The sequence below is a fragment of the Saccopteryx bilineata genome, chromosome 2, assembly GCF_036850765.1.
Source record: "Saccopteryx bilineata isolate mSacBil1 chromosome 2, mSacBil1_pri_phased_curated, whole genome shotgun sequence".
In the NCBI taxonomy this organism is placed as follows: domain Eukaryota; kingdom Metazoa; phylum Chordata; class Mammalia; order Chiroptera; family Emballonuridae; genus Saccopteryx; species Saccopteryx bilineata.
The window spans coordinates 220,327,568-220,337,887 of NC_089491.1; positions in this window are offsets into that span (position 1 = coordinate 220,327,568).

The following is a 10,320-nucleotide window of genomic DNA, read 5'->3' on the forward strand; positions in this document are numbered from 1 at the left end:
CACAGGAGAAGCGCCCATTTGCTTCTCCACCCCTCCGCCGCGTCTTCCTCTCTGTCTCTCTCTTCCCCTCCCGCAGCCAAGGCTCCATTGGAGCAAAGATGGCCCGGGCGCTGGGGATGGCTCCTTGGCCTCTGCCTCAGGCGCTAGAGTGGCTCTGGTCGCAACATGGCGACACCCAGGATGGGCAGAGCATCGCCCCCTGGTGGGCAAAGCATCGCCCCTGGTGGGCGTGCCGGGTGGATCCCGGTCGGGCGCATGCGGGAGTCTGTCTGACTGTCTCTCCCTGTTTCCAGCTTCAGAAAAATGGAAAAGAAAAAAAAAAAAAAAGAAGTGGGACGCAGCTCTCTGAAATTTGGATGTTTGGATTTGTTAACTTTAGGAGTGACCGGTCACATTAGGAATCCTTTTTGCGCTGCACTGCGTTTTGTCTGAGCTTGAATGACTGAGTTGAGTGTGAGAGAGACAAGTGTGTTCCTTGTGTTAATAGTGTGTGTTGCCTGTGTCCTACCCTTTCTCATTATTCCTGAGTCATCCAGGATGGGACAACAAGAGTCTGTGCTGGGATCCCTGCTTGAGTGCCTGTTGAAGAATTTTTCTGATTTCCAGAAGAGGGCTCAGGGGTACGGAGGTCTGCCGCCGAGTCCAAGTTTCCTCCGGACCTTGAGCCAGCTGGAATGGCCTACATTTAATGTGGGATGGCCCACAGAGGGCACCTTTGACCTCCCAACTTTATTTGCTGTCAGAGCCATGGTCTATAGGGCACCCTACCCAGACCAATACCTGTATATAGATGTGTAGGTAGATACAGCCACTGAGCAGCCTGGGTACATCAGAAAGTGTCTGAAGGACAGCCAGCGAGGCAGGCGAGCAGTTTGTCTTGCTACGGGGAATGGGAAAGTTGGGAGGGTCAAAGAAAAGGAAAAGGGAGAAGCCCATTCCCAGACACAACCTGGTGAACTGTCCAGACTTTACCCTGTTTTGCCTGGACCACCGGAGGACCACCTAGACCTGGTGAATTCCCCTCCACCCTATCAGCAGCAGGAGGAACAAGATTCCTCGCAGCAGGACGTGAGCAGGCTCTCGAGCCCGCCCCACACCCGAGGAGGGGCGATCTATGGTACGGGAGGCGCCACCATTTTGCCTCCTTTGGCAGGAGGCGCAGCCATTTTGCCTCCTCCTCCGGGAGGCGCAGCCATTTTGCCTCTCTGGGAGGTGCTGCCGGCACCATATGCTGGCCCACGGGCACCTCCTCGCCTCATCTATGTGCCTTTTTCCACTAGTGACTTATACAATTGGAAACATCAAAATCCCCCATTTTCCGAGAAACCTCAGGGACTAATATCTCTCCTTGAGACCATTTTTAGGACCCATCAGCCCACATGGGATGATTGTCAGCAGATTTTACAAACCCTCTTCACTTCTGAAGAAAGGGACAGAATAATGAGAGAAGCTGCTAAGGTGGTATTGGGAGGAGAAAGGGAAACTCGGGAGGGAAGAAGGGAAATAGAAGATGTTCTCCGGTCTCAACCTCCTACCTGGGACCCTAATACCGCTGGGGGAAGGGACGCGCTCCTCCAGTATCGCCAGGCTCTGTTGAGGGGGCTCAAGGCAGCAGCTAGAAAGCCAACCAACTTTAGCAAGGTAAGTGAGGTCATCCAGGGAAGGGAAGAATCCCCTGCAGCCTTCTTAGACTCATAGAGGCATATAGAGTGTACACCCCCTTAGACCCAGAAGCAGAAGAAAACAGGAGGCTAATAAACATAGCCTTTGTGACTCAAGCCGCTTCTGATATAAGAAAAAAGCTTCAGAAGATTGAGGGGTTCGAGGGAGAGAATAGGAGTAAGCTATTAGAGATAGCCCAGAAAGTATATATCAACAGGGATGATCCGGAGGTTGGCAGAGCAAAGGAGGTAGCCAAGATCCTGATTGCTGCTCAGAAACCTCCCCCCAAAGGAAAAGGGGGACAGAGGAAGGGCCAAGGACAGCGAATAGACAAGGATCAATGAGCCTATTGCAAGGAGAAAGGACACTGGAAGAGAGAGTGCCCAAAGTTGAGGGCCAACAGCCAGAGGCCAAAACAAGCCCGAGAGGTCTTGCTCCAAACCTTAGACTGACGGGGCCAGGGCTCCATTCCCAATGGCTCCCAGGAGCCCATGGTCACCTTAATAGTCTAAGGAAAGCCAATAGACTTCCTAGTCGACACGGGAGCCACCTATTCAGTCCTAAAGAAACCACAGGGCCAGATGCAGAAGGCAACTACTAAGATAATAGGGGCAACGGGCAAAGCAGAAGCCTACCCATGGGCCACTGCAAGAATTACTGACTTAGGTCAAGGCACCATCACCCACTCTTTCCTAGTCATTCCAGACTGCCCTTATCCACTGCTTGGAAGGGACTTATTGCAGAAACTTCAGGCCACCATAACCTTCCGACAGGAGGAAAGCCCTATGGGGAACAAAGAGGCAGAGGTCAGCATGGAAGTAACTGCCCCACTGTCTGAAGAACACTTACTTGCCACTGTCCTAGAAGGTAAGGTGGCCGAGGAAGGGGTCCCAGACGCCCTGTGTGCCCGGGTACCTGAGGTTTGGGCAGAAACCAACCCCCCAGGTTTGGCTGCTCACCAACCGCCTGTCCTGGTGCAACTGCTTAGCACTGCTAGACCGGTTAGGATCAGGCAGTACCCGGTCCCAGCCCGAGCTAGACAGGGAATCGCCTGGCACTTGCAACGCCTGCTGGAGGCAGGCATCCTTCGAAGGTGCCAATCAGCCTGGAACACCCCACTGCTTCCCATCCAGAAACCGGGGAGCCAAGACTATCGTCCAGTCCAAGACTTGCAAGAAGTGAATGCGCAGGTAGAGACTATTCATCCCACGGTGCCCAACCCGTATACCTTACTGAGCTCACTGCCCCCAACCCATACCTATTATTCTGTCCTGGATTTGAAGGATGCCTTCTTTTGGATTCCCCTGGCACCTCAGAGCCAAGAGATCTTTGCCTTTGAATGGAATGACCCAGATAATGGACTGGTGGGGCAGTTCACTTGGACCAGACTATCACAAAAGTTTAAGAATTCCCCCACTATTTTTAATGAAGCCCTCAGCAAAGATCTGCAGGCTTTCCGTTCCTCCCATCTGTCAATCATACTGCTCCAGTATGTGGATGACAGCCTCATAGCTGCCAAGGACGAAGGAGAGTTGTGAGGAAGCTACCTCGGACATGCTACAAGATCTCAGGCGAATGGGGTATCGAGTCTCCATCAAGAAGGCCCAGATTGTGATGCAAACTGTAAGTTATTTGGGGTATAACTTACAAGGAGGGCAAAGGACATTGTCCAGCCAGCGATTTCAGACGGTCTTGCAGATCCCCGAGCCTACTAACAAGAGACAGGTACGAGAATTCCTGGGTGCAGTAGGATACTGCCGACTGTGGATATTAGGCTTTGCAGAACTAGCTAAACCCCTGCACGAACTAACCAAGGGTAAGGAAGAGCAGTTCACATGGACAGATAAGGAGAAGCAAGTGTTCCAAGCACTTAAAGAGACCCTGGCGGCTGCCCCAGCTTTGGCCCTGCCAGATCTGGCCAAACCCTTTCAGCTATTTATAGCAGAAAAGGGAGGGGTAGCTTTAGCGGTACTGAGCCAGGAACTTGGGCCATAGAAGAGGCCTGTTGCCTATTTGTCCAAGAAACTTGATCCTGTAGCCTCGGGATGGCCAACATGTCTGAGGGCACTTGCTGCCACCTCCATACTAGTCAAGGAGGCTAGTAAATTGACTTTAGGGCAGGGCATCAAAGTCATTGGGGAACACTACGTAGAGCAAGTGCTGCGAGCACCTCCTGACAGGTGGCTATCTAATGTGCGGCTAATGCAGTATCAGGCTCAGCTGCTGAACCCTCCATCTGTTCAGTTCCTCAAAACTGCTGCCCTGAACCCAGCAACCCTGTTGCCAATACCGGACTCCATTTTGGTCCACAGTTGCAAACAAATCCTTGACACAGTGACTGGCTTCCGCCCATGCTTAAGGGATCAAGCATACGGGAAGGCAGACCTGACCCTCTTTACAGATGGGAGCAGTTTTATTAAGGATGGACAGCAACATGCAGGGGCAGCAGTGGCCATGGAAAATAAGGTCCTGTGGCAGAAAGCACTGCCCGCAGGAACATCTGCACAAAGGGCAGAGCTAATAGGACTAACCCGAGCTTTATAGATAGCAGAGGGAAAAGTTGCCAACATCCACACTGACAGCCGATATGCATTTGCCACTGCCCATGTCCACAGAGCCATATACAAGGAGAGAGGCTTACTGACAGCAGGGGGGAAAGACATTAAAAATCGCAATGAAATTCTTGCCCTCCTAAACGCCATTTGGCTACCTACCAAAGTTGCCATCATCCACTGCAAAGGACACCAGAGAGGGGACTCACCTATTGTAAAGGGTAACAACCTAGCAGACTCAGCTGCAAGAGAGGCAGCCACTGGGCCACAAGAAAGCCTTCTGCCATTGCTGCCTAAGCCAACGCTACCTCCGGATCCTAGATATTCCCCAGAAGAAGAGCAGGAAGGGATGCAGTTGAAAGGGAAGAAAAATCAGCAGGGATAGATAGAGCTTCCTGACTCCCGGCTCTATTTACCCCAGGGAATAGTAAGAGAAATAGTAGGAGATATTCATACTAGTACCCATCTAGGACAAAACAAGCTAGAACAACTTATCAGGAAGTATTATGTAGGGCCCAACATCAGGGATATTGTCCACTCCATTGTCTCGAGGTGCAGCATCTGTGCCAGAGTAAATGCGCAGAATAAGAAGCTACCCCCCTTTGTGAGGTATTGGGGGAAAGCTCCAGGAGAACTGTAGGAAATAGATTTCACAGAGATGACCCCTGGGAATTCAGGTTATAAGTATCTATTAGTATTAGTAGACACCTTCTCAGGATGGGTGGAAGCATTCCCCACGCGAGGAGAGGCTGCTTCCACAGTTTGTAAAGTCTTATTAAGGGAAATCATACCTAGATATGGCATTCCCCTAGCCCTAGGATCAGACAATGGACCTGCATTCATATCCAGGATACCTCAAGAATTAGCCACTAAGTTAGGTATTAATTAGAAATTGCATTGCATTTATAGGCCCCAAAGTTCAGGACAGGTAGAAAGAATGAACTGGACTCTAAAGGAAACTATAATAAAGCTGAGAGGGGAGACCGGCGAAAACTAGGTTGAGCTCCTCCCTTTTGCCCTTTTTAGAACCAGATGTACCCCCTATCTCAATAAATGGACCCCTTATGAAATCTTATTTGGGCAACCTGTGCCCCTTGTACCTCGATTGACCAGAGGGGAACTAGAGATTTCTAATCATAATTTCCTCAAGTCCTTACAGGCCCTGCAACACATCAGAAACGAGGTGCAGGCCCTCCAGAGATCAGCCCAATCAAATGCGAAACACAACTCCCGGCTACCGGACCCACCGGAGCCTGGACAGTGGGTGTGGATTCTCAACCACAGACGGGGCAACCTTGAGCCGCGGTGGAATGGACCGTTCCAGGTGATCCTGAGTACACCCACAGCTATTAAGGTAGCTGAAAAGCCCTACTGGATCCACTTCTCCCACGTGAAGCCGGCCCAACCACCTGACGAAGGGTCTCAGAGATGGCAAGTCAAGCAGACCCCTGGAGAGCCTCTAAAGCTCACCTTCTCCTCCACTTAGGACTGATGACTTTTTATTGTTAACCCAGCAAGGGACTAGAGTTGCAGGAATGGGTTTTAATCAGGACAGCAGATGGCACAGTTATAGCACAGAATAACACCTGGGATAATAGCAACCCCATAACTCTCCAAGCTGACTTATCAAAGTTCTTTGAAGACAAGTTCTGTGATTCACCAGCAGCCTGGAGACATTCTGATTCAGCCAGGAGCCCTCTCACTGATGATTTGCCTAGCTCATACACCTTAGGTAATGGGTGTGACCCCAATGTGAAAAATAGGGCTTTATGGTATACTCCACACTATGCTTGCCCCGAACCCCCTTCTGGACGGCGTTGCATATGCGGGTCTCACACAGATTATTATTGTAAAAAGTGGGGTTGTGAGACCCTAGCCAGTGAATTTCAATAGAGTCCACCTAAACCAGACCCAGACATAAGTCTTCTTCGATTGGGGACTAGATTAGAGGGGAAAAGGCCCAATGATGATCGGGATGATAACTGTGCTAAAGATAATTACAACCCTACCATTATTACCATTAAGAAGCCTCAAGACCCGAGTTGGAATTTAGGAAAAACCTGGAACTACGATTATATGTATGAGGAAATGACCCTGGTACCTTTTTCACCATTAGAAAACTTCCTACAAAGAACAGACCTCTCCTTCGAGGAGTAGGGAACGGGCTGCCACTCAGGCCACCTAGGCCCCCTGTCAGCCTCCCGGCAGCACTCACTCTGGCAGCACCAAAGCTCCCGGACAATAAGACAGGCCCAGACCAGAGCGGAGCTACCACGACTCCTACTGCAGACTCTTTCCCCGTCGAGCCAGGAGAGCAGGACCATAAATTGCCTTTTTACACTCCCAGCCCGTTACTAGAAAGATCACACCACCAAGAGATGTATGCCCTCGATTTATTAGATAAGGTATTTCCCTTCTTTAACAAGACACAGCCTGAAATTACAAAGTCTTGTTGGCTATGCCTTAGTCCCAGACCCCCTTTCTATGTAGGGCTAGGGGCCAACACCTCAAGAGAAGGAGAACTGGCTCCCACTACAAGTAACCCTTACGAGGGACTGGAACCAGGATCAGATAAAGGATTGTTTCTCAGAAGGATCTCTCACTTTAGCAGAGTTCCATGGGAAAGGAACCTGCTACCTCCTGACAAATTTCACCTTAGGTAATTCCAATTCAGTGACTATTGCCTTAACCAAGAAACCCTACCTGCCACCCTAGAGGACCCGAAAGTGACGAAGGCACCTGAAGGACTATGGTTTCTGTGCACTCAAGGTATCTTCAAGTGTATAGTCCCCACTCATCCTGAACTTTGTGTGAGTGCTTATATTATTCCACAGGTATATCTGTATGGGGGGAACCCCGGATTCCTTGTTGCTCCCCTGAGGCGGGCAAAACAAGCTCCACTCCTTATCCCTATCATAGCTACCATAGGAATTGTAGAGTCAGCAGCAGTCGGGACAGCATCCCTCATTCAAGGGGAACTTACCCTCAGACAGCTATCCAAGACATTCTCCAAAGATATTGTGCTTCTCCAAAACCAGGTAATATACCTCGAGAAGCAAATAGACTCCCTAGCCGAGGTAGCCCTTCAGAATAGGAGAGGGCTAGACCTCCTCCTCCTTGAGCAAGGAGGACTGTGTGCTGCTTTAAGAGAAGAATGTTGTTTTTACACTAACCACTCTGGAGTAATTAGAGAGAATATCAAGATACTTGCAAACAGATTAAAGAATAGGAACCTAGAAGAAGACAGCCTTAGCTGGTATGCCTCTATGTTCAAGACTTCTCCTTGGTTAACTACCCTCATATCCGCAATTGCTGGACCCCTCCTATTATTCTTATTGGCTCTTACCTTTGGACCAATAATCCTTAATAAGCTTCTTGCATTCATAAAGAAGAGGGTAGATGTAGTAAAGTTAATGGTTCTGTCCCAACCTTACACCATTCTCCCCACTGATGAAGAATCAAGGGTTTGATTTATGCCCCAAAGAGATGGGGGAATATTAGATTCAGGGAAATGTGCTGTGGCTGCCAGAGTGTAACTATTGAAGGAGCGGGAACAGGGAGGTGCTGATAGGGCCCCTGTGAGGCTGAGAACTAAGAAGATCAGCACAAAGGAGGACAAACATCCTGCAGTCTATTGGTCAGAAACCCTTATCAGAAGTTTATGTTTGAAATTCGCCACTAAGCTAAACCCTGCCCCTGTTGCTATGCTACGTGCGACCTCCCTAGCAAATAGCTAACTGCCACATCTGCTTCTGTATAATGCTTGCTCACTTAGGATATATAAGGACCTAGTTATAAGTGCCAGGTGCGACTCTCGTTTGCAGCTCCTTGTGAGTACGGTGTCTCCGGACATCTTGGGAGTTCGCCCCTGCGCAGGTTAAACTTGGCCAATAAAGTACGATCTAAGCTCCTGAAAGTCACTGGTGTTTGTTCTCGTACCCGGTGGATGCAACAAGTGGAGAATGCGGAACACCTAGATGTGGCAATTGGAGGGGTCAGGGTGGGCAGAGGGCTGGCCTGATAAGGAAGACTGAGACCCAGGATCAGCATGCTTGAGGCTGTACCCTTGGCTTCTCCATATGAGCCATTTCATTTTTGGTTTGAGTTTGGTTGCACTTCTTTCTGTCAGGGTTCATTTAGGAAAGCAAAATCCCTATGAGAATTATGAAATACAAAATATATTATAGTAATTAAAATTTACACAACTGTGAAAGGAGCTAGGGACTTAGACATCCAAAAAGAGAAGTTGGAGAAGGGGGTCACTGAGCAGTACCCCCACGCAGGGCCATGGTTGGGAAGAAGAGCACATATCTCAGAGAAGACCCTACCATCCATCTCATTTGTCATCTGACCAGGATTACCTTTGGGGAGCAATGGCTACTGCTCCTCTTCCAACTTCCAAAGTGCAGGTCACTTTGAAAAAAGTCCTCCTGGAGCTAGAAAGGGAGGGAGTTCTGGGAAAGGCACAGCAACACAACACAAACCACCACACTTGTATTTATTGTACAGAGTCCTCACTTTACAAATGTCACCTGAATCACCAGGACCTTTTAGTAATTCAAACCCAACCACCCTCTCGACCAGCCTTCTAGAAGTGGCCAGGACTGCAGAAGTGCCCATGTGAGCATGTCTGTGTTCCCTTCCTCCTCTTGGTGAGGAAGCCTGACAAGAGCCTATCCCCAACTTCAGCCGAGAAGAGAAGCAGATGTTTCCTGCCAGACACCCAGGCCACCCAGACTCAGCGGGAGGGGGCCCTGTTCCCTAGTGATTTCTCTGTGCCAGGAAATCACACACTCTGAATTCAAGTTTTTTACCTACTCTGGACAGACCTATGGGGTCTCCACGCCTTTCTCCCTCACCCCCATCACCTACAAAACCCTCCAGGTGCAGCCCTCTCACAGGGAGGCCCTCCTTGGGCACTGTCAAGGGACAGTGGGCAGGCACTTCTCATGACTAGCAAGGTTAGAGAGCTGGAGTCCGAAACATAGCCCTCCCTGGAAGGGTTTGCTATGAATCTGGTCCCTTCACCTGGGCCACAACAGTCCATGTAGGAGGAAGGGCCATCTCAGCCAGGTGGGGTCAAGCCTGGGACCAACAACCCTAAAGCTATCTTCCCATCAGCTGCCAGCCTGATGGCATCTGTCACAATGTAAAACACCCTGTCATATGCCTGCTTGGTCTCCCCAGAATGAACTCCTGCACATGCTTGCTTTCTTCCGTTTTCTGGCAGCATCCTTGTCTATACCTTGGAGAGTTTGTCTGGATGTTTCTGCACCACCTCTTGGACCAGCCTGCTCTCCATGGCTCCTGGATGCCCTAGCTTTGTCCCTGCTACTTGATGTGGCTCCCCCCTTGGGACAGCCAGAGACCTTCTGCAAGCTCATAAGCAGAGGTCCACCCTCCAAGTCTGGACCTGCCGGAAGCTTTCTCCACTCTATGTGCGCTGATCCCAGGGTTGGTATTTCTCTTAGCTCAAGCCTCGTTAGTCAGATGGTTCTCTGCCTGCTTGCCAGCTAAGAACCTGGAATGCATGGTTCTGAGATGCCTTAGTTTCCTAAAACTTACAGTGACCCAACAACCACTCATTGCCACCTTAAGCATGGCACCCTTTCTCATTCACCAGCCTCCAGACCATCATATTTCTGGACCATTTCCTCCCTGTGATGGACCCTCAATACCCCTGCAGGCCACCACCAAAACCTTGGCTTTCTGTGACTGCAGGCTTCCAACACGAGAGCCATCGTCCTCTACCCACATCTGGAACAGGTCCCCAGGAAGCCACACTAATGCCGGTGTCCGAGAGCCCTGACTGGCAGACCAAAACCAGGACAGGTGCCTAGTGGAAGAAGTCTCAGAGAAAGGTGTCTATATATGAAGTTTGGTCTTGTCACCCCTACCTCATCTGAGATCCCAAATGCCTGTCTTAATGTAATGTGCAAATAACGTATAATTTATAAAAAGTTGATACTTGTGAGGTCTCCGCTAGGGCTGACCCCATGTCTTTGGCACCTGACTCATTTCTTCAAATGTTGAAAGGGAGAGAGGACATCAACACAGCCCTAGGACTGTTCTCAATTTCTTATTTCAACAGTTTAAATTGTTTTAA